At 44.2% G+C, this 11,948-nt stretch overlaps 1 pseudogene; it reads left to right on the top strand.

The window, feature by feature from the left end:
• The first annotated feature begins 9,571 nt into the window (after positions 1–9,571).
• On the top strand, positions 9,572–10,200 carry LOC101593696 (annotated as a pseudogene).
• Positions 10,201–11,948: the final 1,748 nt, after the last annotated feature.

Raw genomic sequence — 11,948 nt, 5'->3', positions numbered from 1 at the left:
TACAGTGGCGAAGGCTCTGATTATCTGTTCGACAGCCACACTCTTCCCCTTCTTGCTCTATAACCTAGACCTGGTTTTGTTCACCTATCAGACATCCATGTACTTCATGAGCCCCTCCCAAGAACAAGTATTAAAACAATCTGGCTGGTTATGCCAATTTCACTGGCCCACTGAATTGGTTACATAATATACATTTCACAAAATCTTGGCCCTTTCAGAAACATTTTCCCTACTCCTACGAAGGCTCTGGCCCTTTCTCCTGACTCTGCTTACAGATGAGGTACGATTCCTAGGGTCGTTATAACTATCTTGTCCCTGTCAATACACAGAATAGTTAGAGGAAAGGATTGACCAACTCGAAAATGAACTACGTCTCAACAATTTCTTTCTTTAAAAAAAAAAAAAAAAAAAAATCCTCATCCTGTGAAGCAGATTTTCGTAGGGGCTTGGAGAAATTTATAAGTCAAAGCACTGGAATATAGAATTGCATCAGTCCCCAGACACAAGAGATTCCGCAAAGAAGCAAAAGATGATCTCTTTATGGGCTTTGTCTTCGAATAGAAGAAAATTTACTCCAGTCGTCCCAACCTTTCTCCCTCCATCCACTATTTTCTCTCAACAGTAATCGGCCACAATCAAGTCACTTGGCACCTGTTAAGCCAGTCACAAGCTCATGCAATTAAATTACCTTTGACCCAATCAGACCCACTCTTGGGATTAAGGTTAGCTGTCCCTGAGGTAACTGGCAGTGTGGAACTTCTGCTAGGAAGACAGAGTTGGATATTAGATCCTCGTTTCCTAAATCCTGCACACTTCATGTGCACAGAACTTGGGGCGATGAGAAATGTTAGCATCCCTCTGCCTCCGTGATCCAATCAAAGTCTGTGCTTCATCCCTATTTTAGATTCACAAAAGCTCTTAAATCTAAGCTAGCTCACCAGACATATAACAACTGTACTTGGGCTCAGGTCCAAATATGGATTTTGCTAACAGATTTTTATCTAAAGGAAGGTCAAAACAGGTTTTCCTGCACCTCCCACTCATTGTGCCAAACTGTAGAAATAATTGTGACGTACACTGGTGTACTCGAGCATGGGATCTTAAGTTAAGGCACATTTCTAATACTCTCCTGTCCCCTGTCAGTTTTTTTTTTTTTTTTTTCCTGGATGTAAGTGGTCAGACTTCCTAAAGACTAGAAAGCAATACCAAAAATCGGGGAAGAACTTTTCTTCCCAGGGAGATGGCATGACGTGGTGGTTAAGAAGGGGTTCAGGACTGGGGAGGAGTTTCAGTGGGTACAGAGGGGACTGTGCAAGCATGATGACCTGAGTTCACAACCCCCAGAAGGCATGTAAAACTGGCCACATGGGCAAGCGTCCACAATCCCAGCATGCCTTCAGCAAGATAGGCGGAGGACACAAGAGCCAGCCAGCCCAGGGGGTGCTGTGTTGAATTCACAAGGGAGCCTGCCTCAAACAAGGCGGAAGGTAACACCCATGGTTGAATGCTAATCTGCATAAGCATGCTGTGGCTCACACATGCCTGCCCACACACGCATGAACATATGCACGCATCACTTGTGCACAAATAAATAAAATAAACAGAACAAAGGTTTCCAGTGCCTTCTTGGTCACGAGTGCGGTGGCCCTTGAGAAAGTTGGTTAAACTTTCACTGCCTTCATATCTTCAGCCATAAACTATGAATGGTAATCATAGATCCTGCCTGATGGGATGTGGAGAGGGCAAAGTGAGCTGCTTCCTGGAAGGTTCTAGCCATGATACCAGGAGGATTAAAGTTCAGCTTGGTGAGTCATAGCTAGCCCATTGTTTCCCTCTTCTCTTTCCTCTGCTCACCACATCACCCGAGAGCTGTATCATCACAGTGGGCAAAGCTAATTGGCGACTTCTGATTTGATGTTGTCTGTCAATCAAGTAGCTTGAATCACTTGCCCCCATTTGGTTAGACAAATTTGCCCTTTGGTGTAATAGTTAACTTAGTCAATTAAACAGAAAAGAACGTATAATATTTATATGGTAATTTCCCCTTCCCTGAGCTTCCTCTAGGGCCATGGGACCGCGTCTCCCTGGAGCAGGCCTCGGGAGCCGAGGTGGCTTCGCTCTGCTCGGGCCGCGCTCCTGGCCTGGAGCCAGCTCCTTTCCACGGCTTCAGAAAGGCTGAGCTCCAAGAGTGCCTTGGGGACCCAACTTCATTGACTCGCAAAATCAAAATATACAAATCCCCCTTTTAAGCCATGATATATAACTGGGAGAATATTGCCTCTCCACTGCATTAAGGCCCGCCCTATTACCTTATGGAATTACCCACGGTGGCAGAAATCCATTCACCTGATCCACTGACACCCTGGGGGCAGCTCAGAAAGCATAAAGCCAATTGATAGATGTATATTTGATATATATTTTATGCCAGGAATTTATGTCTTCTGCATGTTTCATTTGCCATTCTGACTCATTTTATGCCACAGGAGAGCTAGGGAAATTCAAAAGGGCCTGGAAAAGAAACAGCACGGGTAGAGCAGGGTAGAAATCAAAATAGCAATTTCTCTTTCTGATCCAGTGCCGGGTGCCCGCACCCTGATCAGCTCTAAGTACAAAGCATGCCTTTCTCCTCCACTCCTCCAGCAAGGTCTAACAAGAAAAGGTATTAAACTGGGAAGACTGGAAGATTCCTTCCCTACACACTAGCAGCTGGGATGGGCCCCCATTACTGAGATACAGACATTAGCAAAGCCAAAGGCATTTCACTCTACAGTTAGCAGAATGACCACAGATTTCAGCCTACTTCAAGCTCAAAACACAATGGGAGGAACTCAGCACTGGTTTTTCTGGCCTCCCTCTACTGACTGACGTTCAAGAAAGGAAACTGCAAGTTGAGGAGAAGCTCAGGGTGTGAGGACTGAGTATCAGCCCCGCACCCACAGAGCTCGGCCTGGCCAGGCACTCCTGTCACACAGGGACAGGAGATCACCTCAGCTCACGGGTCAGCCAGTCTAACCAAAAATTGGCCTGAGCTCCACGTTCATTGGGAGATTCCGTTTCAGGGAAATATTGTTGGAGAGTGTTAGAGGACATCCAGAACCTTCCTCTGGCCTCTGCGCACATGCATAAAGGGTATATGCTTCAGCATATGCCCTGTACCCCCCCACACATACACATACAATAAAGTAAAATAAATAAAGGAAAGTGGCCAGGTGAGGATCATGGCTTCTAGAAAACTCTCTGCCTCCTTCTACCTTTGCTGGTATATGTACAAATACATGAAAATGGGGCTGGAGAGATAGCTTAGTGGTTAAGAAGCTTGTCTGTAAAGCCTAAGGACCTAGGTTTGATTCCCCAGGATCCACGTAAGCCAGAAGCACATAGTGAAACATGTGTCTGGAGTTTGTTTCCAGAGGCTGGAGGCCCTGGCGCACTCATTCTCTCTCTCTCTCTCTCCCTCTCTCCCTCTCTCTCTCTCTCTCTCTCTCTCTCTCTCTCTCTCTCTCCCACATAAAATAAAATGAATGTAAACTACATGCATGAGAATCATAGACACCTTCTTCATAAGCACATAAAATAATTAACCTCTCTTCCACAATGCACGACCCATTTTCATTAACAAGGAGGGTCTAATGGGAGGGGGTAGATCACAGATGAGCCTAAATAATGGTACCAAACTGCCTGTATTCACTGAAATGAAAACTAATAAATTAAATTAAAAAAAAATAATAATTAACCTCATGAACACTACTCAAAGTACTATTCCATGGCTTGGTTTTTTTCTTTGCAATATCATAATTCTTTATTTAAAAAGTTCATACCAAACTATAACAGCTTACTCATGTACAAGCATGCAATCTTCCTTTGGTTCCAGGACTATTGTTGCAGGTACCAAAGTCCCAGAGTGCTCAAGTTCCTTACACACCTGTGCACCTCCTTTATATATACTTTACATAGTGTCTAGATTACTTAACATAACTAACATGATATAATGCTACTTTATATGCAATACTATATAGAAAAAAACAACAAGGTATTTTTTTCAATATGAGGCTGGTTGAATCTGCAGATGCAGGATCCATGGATATGGAACTCACAGCAGAGGGAGGCGAACACACATGTGCATGCACGCATACACACACACTCTCTCAAACTCACACACACAAACAATTTGATCTTCAGAGAAATAGCAGCTTTCTGAGAGGAATCATATGTTTTTCCTCATCCTATAAAAAAACTAAACTGGGGCTGTAGAGATGACTCAACGGTTAAGGTGCTTGCCTGCAAAGCCTAACAACTCCAGTTTGATTGCCCAATGCCCATGTAAAGCCAGATGCACAAAGCAGTGCATGCATATGGAGTTCATTTGTAGCCTCTCGAGGCCCTGGTGACCCATTCTCATTCTCTCTCTCTTTCTCCCTCTCTCTCTCTCTCTCTCTCCTTGCAAATGAATAAAGTATTTGGTAAAATGAAACTGAATATGGGAGATCAACTGATTTTCAGGTCTTGCAAGCCATAGAACTGTGCTCTTAAGCCCTCCTCCACACTGCTTCTCCACAGTCATCAGTGGAGAAATGGAAGTCTGTGTCATAGGATCAGATGACATCGAGTCTCTTTACATTTGTTGAATAACTTATCATGATGCTCCCCAAAATAATTATCTTCATCTAAAAAAATCTATCAAAACTAAGTACATGGTGAGCTGAGTAGTTTTGCCCAAAGACATTGGAAATATCAAGATATTCTTTTAATATTTTTCATAGATAAAAAAATCCTTCTCTGAAGTCCCCACACTCTCCTCAAGATAGTCCCAGGGCCTTTGTCTTCGTTTCCTGGTTAGAGATTTCAAGCTTTCTAACTCCTGTGTATCTAGCTTTTCTCCCTCCACTCCAGACAAATTCTCCTCTCAGAATTATAAAAACAACTCAACTCGGTCCCTGCTCTGCCGAGCAAGTCCAGTGTCTCAACATGCACACGCAGCCAGGGAGACAGCAATGTCTTTTAGGAGTACATGATATGGACGCAGAGAGGTGCTCCAAGCTCCTGGGAGCAGTGATGAGCAACCTCAGACGTGGCCCTTGGTATTGTGATATTCACCATCTAACAGACAGGGCGACCATCACTCCAACATGTGTAAAATCCAGGCATAGAAAGTATGGTTAAAAAAAAATGTAATGGGAGGATGTCATATGTTCATAGAGTCATGAAGATTCTCTTAGGAAATGGTCAATGAGCAGAAACACAGGAAAGAGGGCAGATTGGCAAGGATAATCACTGCCCCTATGTTTATAGTGGTAAAAACAGAAATGAAAAATACGTGTTCTTAGATGTCTGTATAAAGAAATCACTTGGCGCTTTAATTTATGGCAAAATCACATGATAAGTCTCCATTAAGAATTATTTTTTTTAGGCTAGAGAGATGGTTTAGTGGCTAAGGCTTGCCTGAGAAGCGTAAGGACCCAGGTTTGATACCCCAGGACCCACATGAGCCAGATGCACAAGTAGCACATATGCCTGGAGTTCATTTGCAATGGACGGAGGCTCTGGAGTGCCCATTCTTTCTTTCTCTCTCCCCCTCTCTCTCTCTCCCTCCCTCTCTCTCTCTCTCTCCCCCTCCCTCCCTCTCTCCCTCCCTCCCTCTCTCATATAAGTAAATAAAAAAGTTAAGTATTAAATTTTTAATACTAAAATAACTCAACGATAAAAATCTAGACCAACTTAAGTTTTAAGCCATTAATCTAAAAACCCTAAATAAGATGTTAACAATAAGAACACAGTATAGTCCATTATGCAAATTGACTCATTCCAAGAATTCAAAAATATTTCAATCTTAGAAAAATCTATTAATGGTGTTCATTATATCAGGAGGTCAAAAGAGAAAATATGATTACAGAGAAAACTGTCAAAAAAGCATTTGACAAAATTTAAAACCACTCCAACTTACATAAAACTGACATTTTGAAAAGCAATAAGTCTAACCTCCTAGAGAATCCAGTTACTCAGTGAACTACTGGGAGCAGCTCCACAGTAAAGTCAACAGTCAAATGTGGGTCTGGTTTTGTTTATTTGTCTGTTTGGGTTCTGCGTGTGCAGGTGGTGAGTGCATCTGTGCATGTACATGCCTTTGTGCTCATATGCGTGTGGGTGCACGTGTGTATGTGTAGGCCTGAGGCCAATGTTTAATGTCTTCATCAGTTGTTTCACACCCTGCTTTTCTGAGACAGGGTCTGTCATTGAACCTGAAGCTCACTGATTTGGCTAGACTATAGCAGGCACACCCTCTGAATCCTCCTGTCTCAACCTCCCCAAAGTGTGCCCCAATGTGCCCAGTTTTTCCATAGAGGCTCAGGATCTGAACTTGGATCTCCATACTTGCCTACAAGCACTTTTACCAACAAAGCCGCCTTCCAAAGTCCTGTTTTTGATTTGTTATTTAATATTGTTCTAAAAATACCAACCAGTATGTAAAAATCAACAAAATATTTGATATAATTATTGAATAAAAGAAGGCATCATTGGTTGGTTGCATATGATATATACTTAGAAGACAAAATAAAACAGGAACCATAGATGTAATCAGAGCACTTAAGGTAACCAGTTGCAGAAAAATATCCAAAAATACCATTCTTACAAACTATTAATAATTACTTATATAGGGAAAAATATCAAGTCAGTCTAATGGAGGGGAAACAGGAAGAAAGGAGTAGCCACTGCTGCCATTAAAACTTGCTTTAAATCTAACAAAAAGTTAATGGCACATAAAAAATATATATTTCTCTCTCTCTCTCTCTCTCTCTCTCTCTCTCTCTCTCTCTATATATATATATATATATATATATATATATATATATATATATACACACACACACATATATATATATGTTTATGTGTGTGTGTGTATATAGCAAATGAATAAAATATATTTTAAATAAAATAAAGTAATGCTGTTTGCTGTTCTCCATTAAAAAAAAAAAAAGCGCAAAGGATAATAAATTAGGGAGAGAAAAACCAAGCCAATAAACAAGTCAGAATGATAGCCTTTCCAAAAAATAGCAAAACAGGTTACTAGCTTACTTAGTCAAGAACAAAGGAGAGAGACCACAAGTGTAGAAAGTAAGGAATAGACCAGCTCTACTGAAAAATGAAGGGAGCGCTAGAAAATGCTTTTTACAATTTGCTATAAGAAATGCAGATTCACATAAATAGGTAATTTTAAGAGACTATAATTTACCAATCTGATCTCAGTGACAGAACATTTAGACAGACCAATTTCCTAAAAGAAATAGATGAAAGTATCAAATATCTATCTCAAATCACGCCTAAAGAAGAAGGAGGAGGAGGAGGAGAAGGAGAAGCAAAGAAAAGGCATGAGGCCTACCTTACCTCATGGAGAAACTGTACCAAACCAAGAAGTTGTCTCAACATGCCTTCAGCTGTTCCACATAAGAAAAGAAGAAAAAAGTCCTCATTCTCTTCAAGTACAAAGTTAATACCTGAATCTCAAAAGTGAAAGGCTGCAGAGGTGGCTTAGTGGTTAAGGCACTTGCCTGCAAAGCCTAAGGAGCCGTGTTCGACTCTCCAGATCCTACTCTAAGCCAGACACACAAAGGTGAGGCTAGTGCAAGGCCACACATTCCCACTAGGTGGCAAAAGCATTTAGAGTTCTATTGAGTGGCTGTGTGCCAATCCACCCCCTCCTCCCCTTCTCCCTCTCTCTCTCTCTTGCTCACTGGTTTGCTCTGGGAAGGAAGGAAAGAGGGAGAGAGGGAGGGATGAAGGAAGGAAAGAAGGAGGGGTAAAAGAAGGAAGAAAGAAAACATGGGCATTCTTGACCTGCTCATTTTCAGGGCTAAGCACACTCTCCCTCAGGTAAGGAGACCAAACTGACCATGATGTTGAACCCATCATACACACGTGAACTCCCAGATCAGCCAAGATCTGGGAGACAGATGTCTGCTACATCTGAGAACCAACTATAGAAGCAAGGCACCTCCCCAAAGACTGTTCTTGAGATGTAAAGGGCAAAGAAAGACATATTCCTCTGCAGTGGAGAAACCTGGCTAAGTATTTTTATATGCGTCATATAATTCACCCCCCACCCCCACCCGCACCCCTCAGCATTACCTAACAACAGACAGGGCATCACTATTTGGAGAACCAGAGCTGCTTAGCACTTTCCACAGAGGACATAACCGAGGGAGGCTAATTTAATACCTGAAATTGTGTATGTAGCTCCCTTTCAAGTGAACTCACTTCCAAATAGCCATTCAACCTTATCATCTAGGATCCTCACTAACCAAAGCTACAAGAAAGCCAGTAGTCAGGGGCCTCATAGTAGAACCCACGCTGGTCAGTCTCCCGAGGCAGAGACCAGGTGAAGGCCGAGAGAGCTACCGGAAGCTAACGAGCTAACAAGCTCATTCAACTGCCTAACTGTAAAACAGGTAAAAAGCTCCAGTGGGAGATTGGCTTGGGGGCGGAGTAAGCTGTGCCTGTACGCATCTCAGCGTGGCCTTGGCTCTGATAGTGCCTCTGCATCAGCACTTGTCACACGAAAGACTGCCATTTGCTTGCATTGGTTAAGTGCCCTGAGCTAAAGAGACTTCATTTATTTGAGGGAAAAGTTTGAGTTTTGTGCATCAACTTGAACAAAAAAGTAGCAGAGAAATGGCACAGCTGGCCCCATCACCATCAGAGGGACAACAGGGTTAATTTCCTAAACAAACCAACATCTGGGTGGAGTAGGACAATGATAAAATGAACAGTGCCAATTTCCCACAAAAGAACCCTTCAAATCTATGTTTTCAGGTAGCACCAGCGAGGAATGTTCTCACAAAGGGGACATCTTTTTCAGCTGTGGTCAGCAAAGGGGACATCTTTTTCAGCTGTGGTCACAAAGAATACCCTTAGGGATGTGTGCTCTTTGCACCATGATGTTGACAGAAAGGTCACACTCAATCGCTCTGGCCATAAGTGATAACCTAAATAGGTCAGGAATAATTTTGCACCTGTGATCCCTCAAACCGAAAATGTAGATGAATATAATTGACCTACTTCCAAAATGGGGGGAAAAAAATCTGTTCTATGCTCTCCTGACTTGGGACCATATGGTCTGGGATTACATGGTTGGCACCTGGGTGAATGCTGGGTCCATGTGTCACATTCTAACACAAACAGGCAGAGGCACAGAGCCTGCCCAGAGGAGTAGCCAGCCAAACCCAAAATGGGCAGCTTGAGCCACAGGCTCAGCCAAGGACGGCTGTGACGGCCTGCTGGAGGAGACAGAGCTCTCAGCATCCAATGCAGAAGCCGTCCCCCTCCCCGCCTTTGCCCCAGGCCATGCCCCACCAGCTGGCACAGAAGGTCCCTGGAGGTTATTTTCTCCACACACGTCTATCCTCAGCGTGGCTATTTGGTAAGAAGATATGGAATTGGCCTCCAAGCCACTTTGGAATGGGCTCTCTGAAACTAAAGTATTTCAAAGCATGTGAATCCCACCCACTGCTCTCCATCCCAATTAAAGGTGTGTTTGTCCCTCTCCTCTCCCACGCTCCCGAATCTTGGGGTGGAGATCATGAACAAGGGACGTGCACCTCCCTTACAGCGTGAAGAGAGCAAAATGCACCGAAGAGCTCAGCGTGGTCACGGGCCGCCGCCCCGCCCGGTGTCACCCACCGGCATGGTAAGAAGGCAAAAGTGGATGCGTTCCCACTTTGCGGCCAGGTGAATATGAGCAGCTCTCCTCAAGTCTGGAGGCTTGCCCGTATTTGTGCCGACAAGTACGTGGCAAAAAAAATTGAGGCTAAGATGGCTTTCATATTCGCGTGCCTCTCCACCCTTTCCACGTCATCCGCGTCAACAAAATGCTGTCATGTGCTGGGACTGACAGCCTCCAGACAGGTATGCGGGGTGCTCTTGGGAAGCCCAAGGGCACAGTGGCCAGGGTTCATATTGGCCAGGACATCATGTCCATCCGCACCAAGCCGCAGACTAGCGAGCGTGTGACTGAGGCCCTGCGCAGCGCCAAGTTCAGGTTTGCTGGCTGCCGGGACATCCACATCTCAAAGAAGTGGGCTTCACCAACTTCAATGCAGACGAATTTGAAGATGTGGTAGCAGAGAAGCCCGCATCCCTGATGGCTGCGAGGTCAAATATGTCCCCAGTCGTGGTCCCCAGGACAAGTAGCGAGCTCTGCACTCATGAGCTCCCACCGTTCAAATTTACCAATCCTGTTCACTCAATAAATCTCACAGTAGGGCTGGAGAGATGGCTCAGTGGTGAAGCGCTTGCCTATGAAGCCTAAGGACCCCAGTTCGAGGCTCGATTCCCCAGGACCCACATTAGCCAGGTGCACAAGGGGGCGCAAGCGTCTGGAGTTCGTTTGCAGTGGCTGGAGGCCCTGGCGCGCCCATTCTCTCTCTCACTATCTGCCTTTTTCTCTCTGTGTCTGTTGCTCTCAAATAAATAAGTAAAAGTTTTTTTTTTTAAATCTCACAATACAATTTTTTTAAAAAGGCAAAATGCAGCACCGCACCCTCCTGGGTTTGTGGTCCCAGTCTTCCCCATCTTATGAAAGGTCCCATGCTCACCTGCCCATGCCCTCCTAGCCCCCAGCCCATGCCCTCCTAGCCCCCCACTGACCCTGATGCACCAGGAGGCTAGGCACGCCACAGCCGGTTCCCCAAGCTTCTCCTTCCCTACCCCACATCCTGCATTCATCTTCCCACTTCTCTTGGGATGATTTCATTTCTCTTTGCTTCCTCGAAATATGCCATTTCCGGTTGAGCCATGGATAAGCAGGGTCTGGTCCACATCTACTATAGAACTTGAGCAGCTCACCAAGCACCCATTCTCCCTATCTATCTACCTATCTATCTATCTATCTATCTATCTATCATAAATAAGTAAGTAAATAAAATATTTTGTTAAAGAAATGGTTCTGGCTAGAATGAGAAGCCTAGGCACTAGACCAAATATGGCCTTCACATGGCTGGGTGGGCTTCCTGTAGCCTTCCCCCTCATGATGAGGTAGAAGATATTAGTGGGAAAAAAAGGGGGAAAGTCAATGAAAAGATTTTTTAAAATGAGTCCTTTCCAGAGCTGGAGAAACTGCTCAGTGGTTAAGGAACTTGACTGCAAAGCCTAAGGACCCAGTTTGATCTCCCAGTGCCCATATAAAGCCAGCAGCACAAGGTGGTACATGCATCTGGAGTTCTTTCGTTGCAGTGGCTAAAGGCTCAGGCTACCCATTCTCTATCCCTCTTTCTCTCTCTCTCTTTCTCTATCTGCCTTTCTCTGTGTGTGTCTCAAATAAGTTTTTGTTTTGTTTTGTTTTGTTTTTGAAAGTGAGTCTTTCTCAACAAACCAGAGGGCCTTTAAGACCAACAGAGTAAAAACAAGCTCTATTTATCAGCCTTGCCCACATCCATGACCACACGCACTATATGACCAGAACAAGACAGTGGCATAGAAACCATTCTCTTTTTCCCATCCCCCCTCTTTGGGCTTGTGCTGGGCAGCTACTGCTTTTGCCTTCCCAGGGTTTATTTCATGTACTTCAGTCCTTGTGCTTAAGAGCATACCCTAAAAGATTATGGCGAGGCTGCCCACACTAATAAGCGGCCTCCACCCCCATCAATACCAGTCACATGCATTTGACCCAAGTAACAAGGCAGTTTCTAATTCTCTGACCTAAGTTCTTGAGAACTTGGTATGTAGCACAAGCCCAGTCAATGAGAAGTTTCTGTGAGATTCAGATAGAACTGGAAGCTGGTGGGTAAACCATTCTCTTCCTCTGTAGTCATCATCTGGAACTCCCTGAGCCTCATGTCCACTAGCTAGACGAGGCTACCACACTGATCCATGTGAAAAAATGAGAGAGATGGAGATGGGGCAGAGGTAAGACTGAGCTAAAAGAGAGATATAGAAGAAAAAAGGGAGGGAGGTTGTGG

The sequence above is a fragment of the Jaculus jaculus genome, chromosome 6 (genome assembly GCF_020740685.1).
Source record: "Jaculus jaculus isolate mJacJac1 chromosome 6, mJacJac1.mat.Y.cur, whole genome shotgun sequence".
In the NCBI taxonomy this organism is placed as follows: Eukaryota; Metazoa; Chordata; class Mammalia; order Rodentia; family Dipodidae; genus Jaculus; species Jaculus jaculus.
Note: the sequence above shows the minus strand (reverse complement) of the source record. Positions and strands in the feature narration are given on the sequence as shown.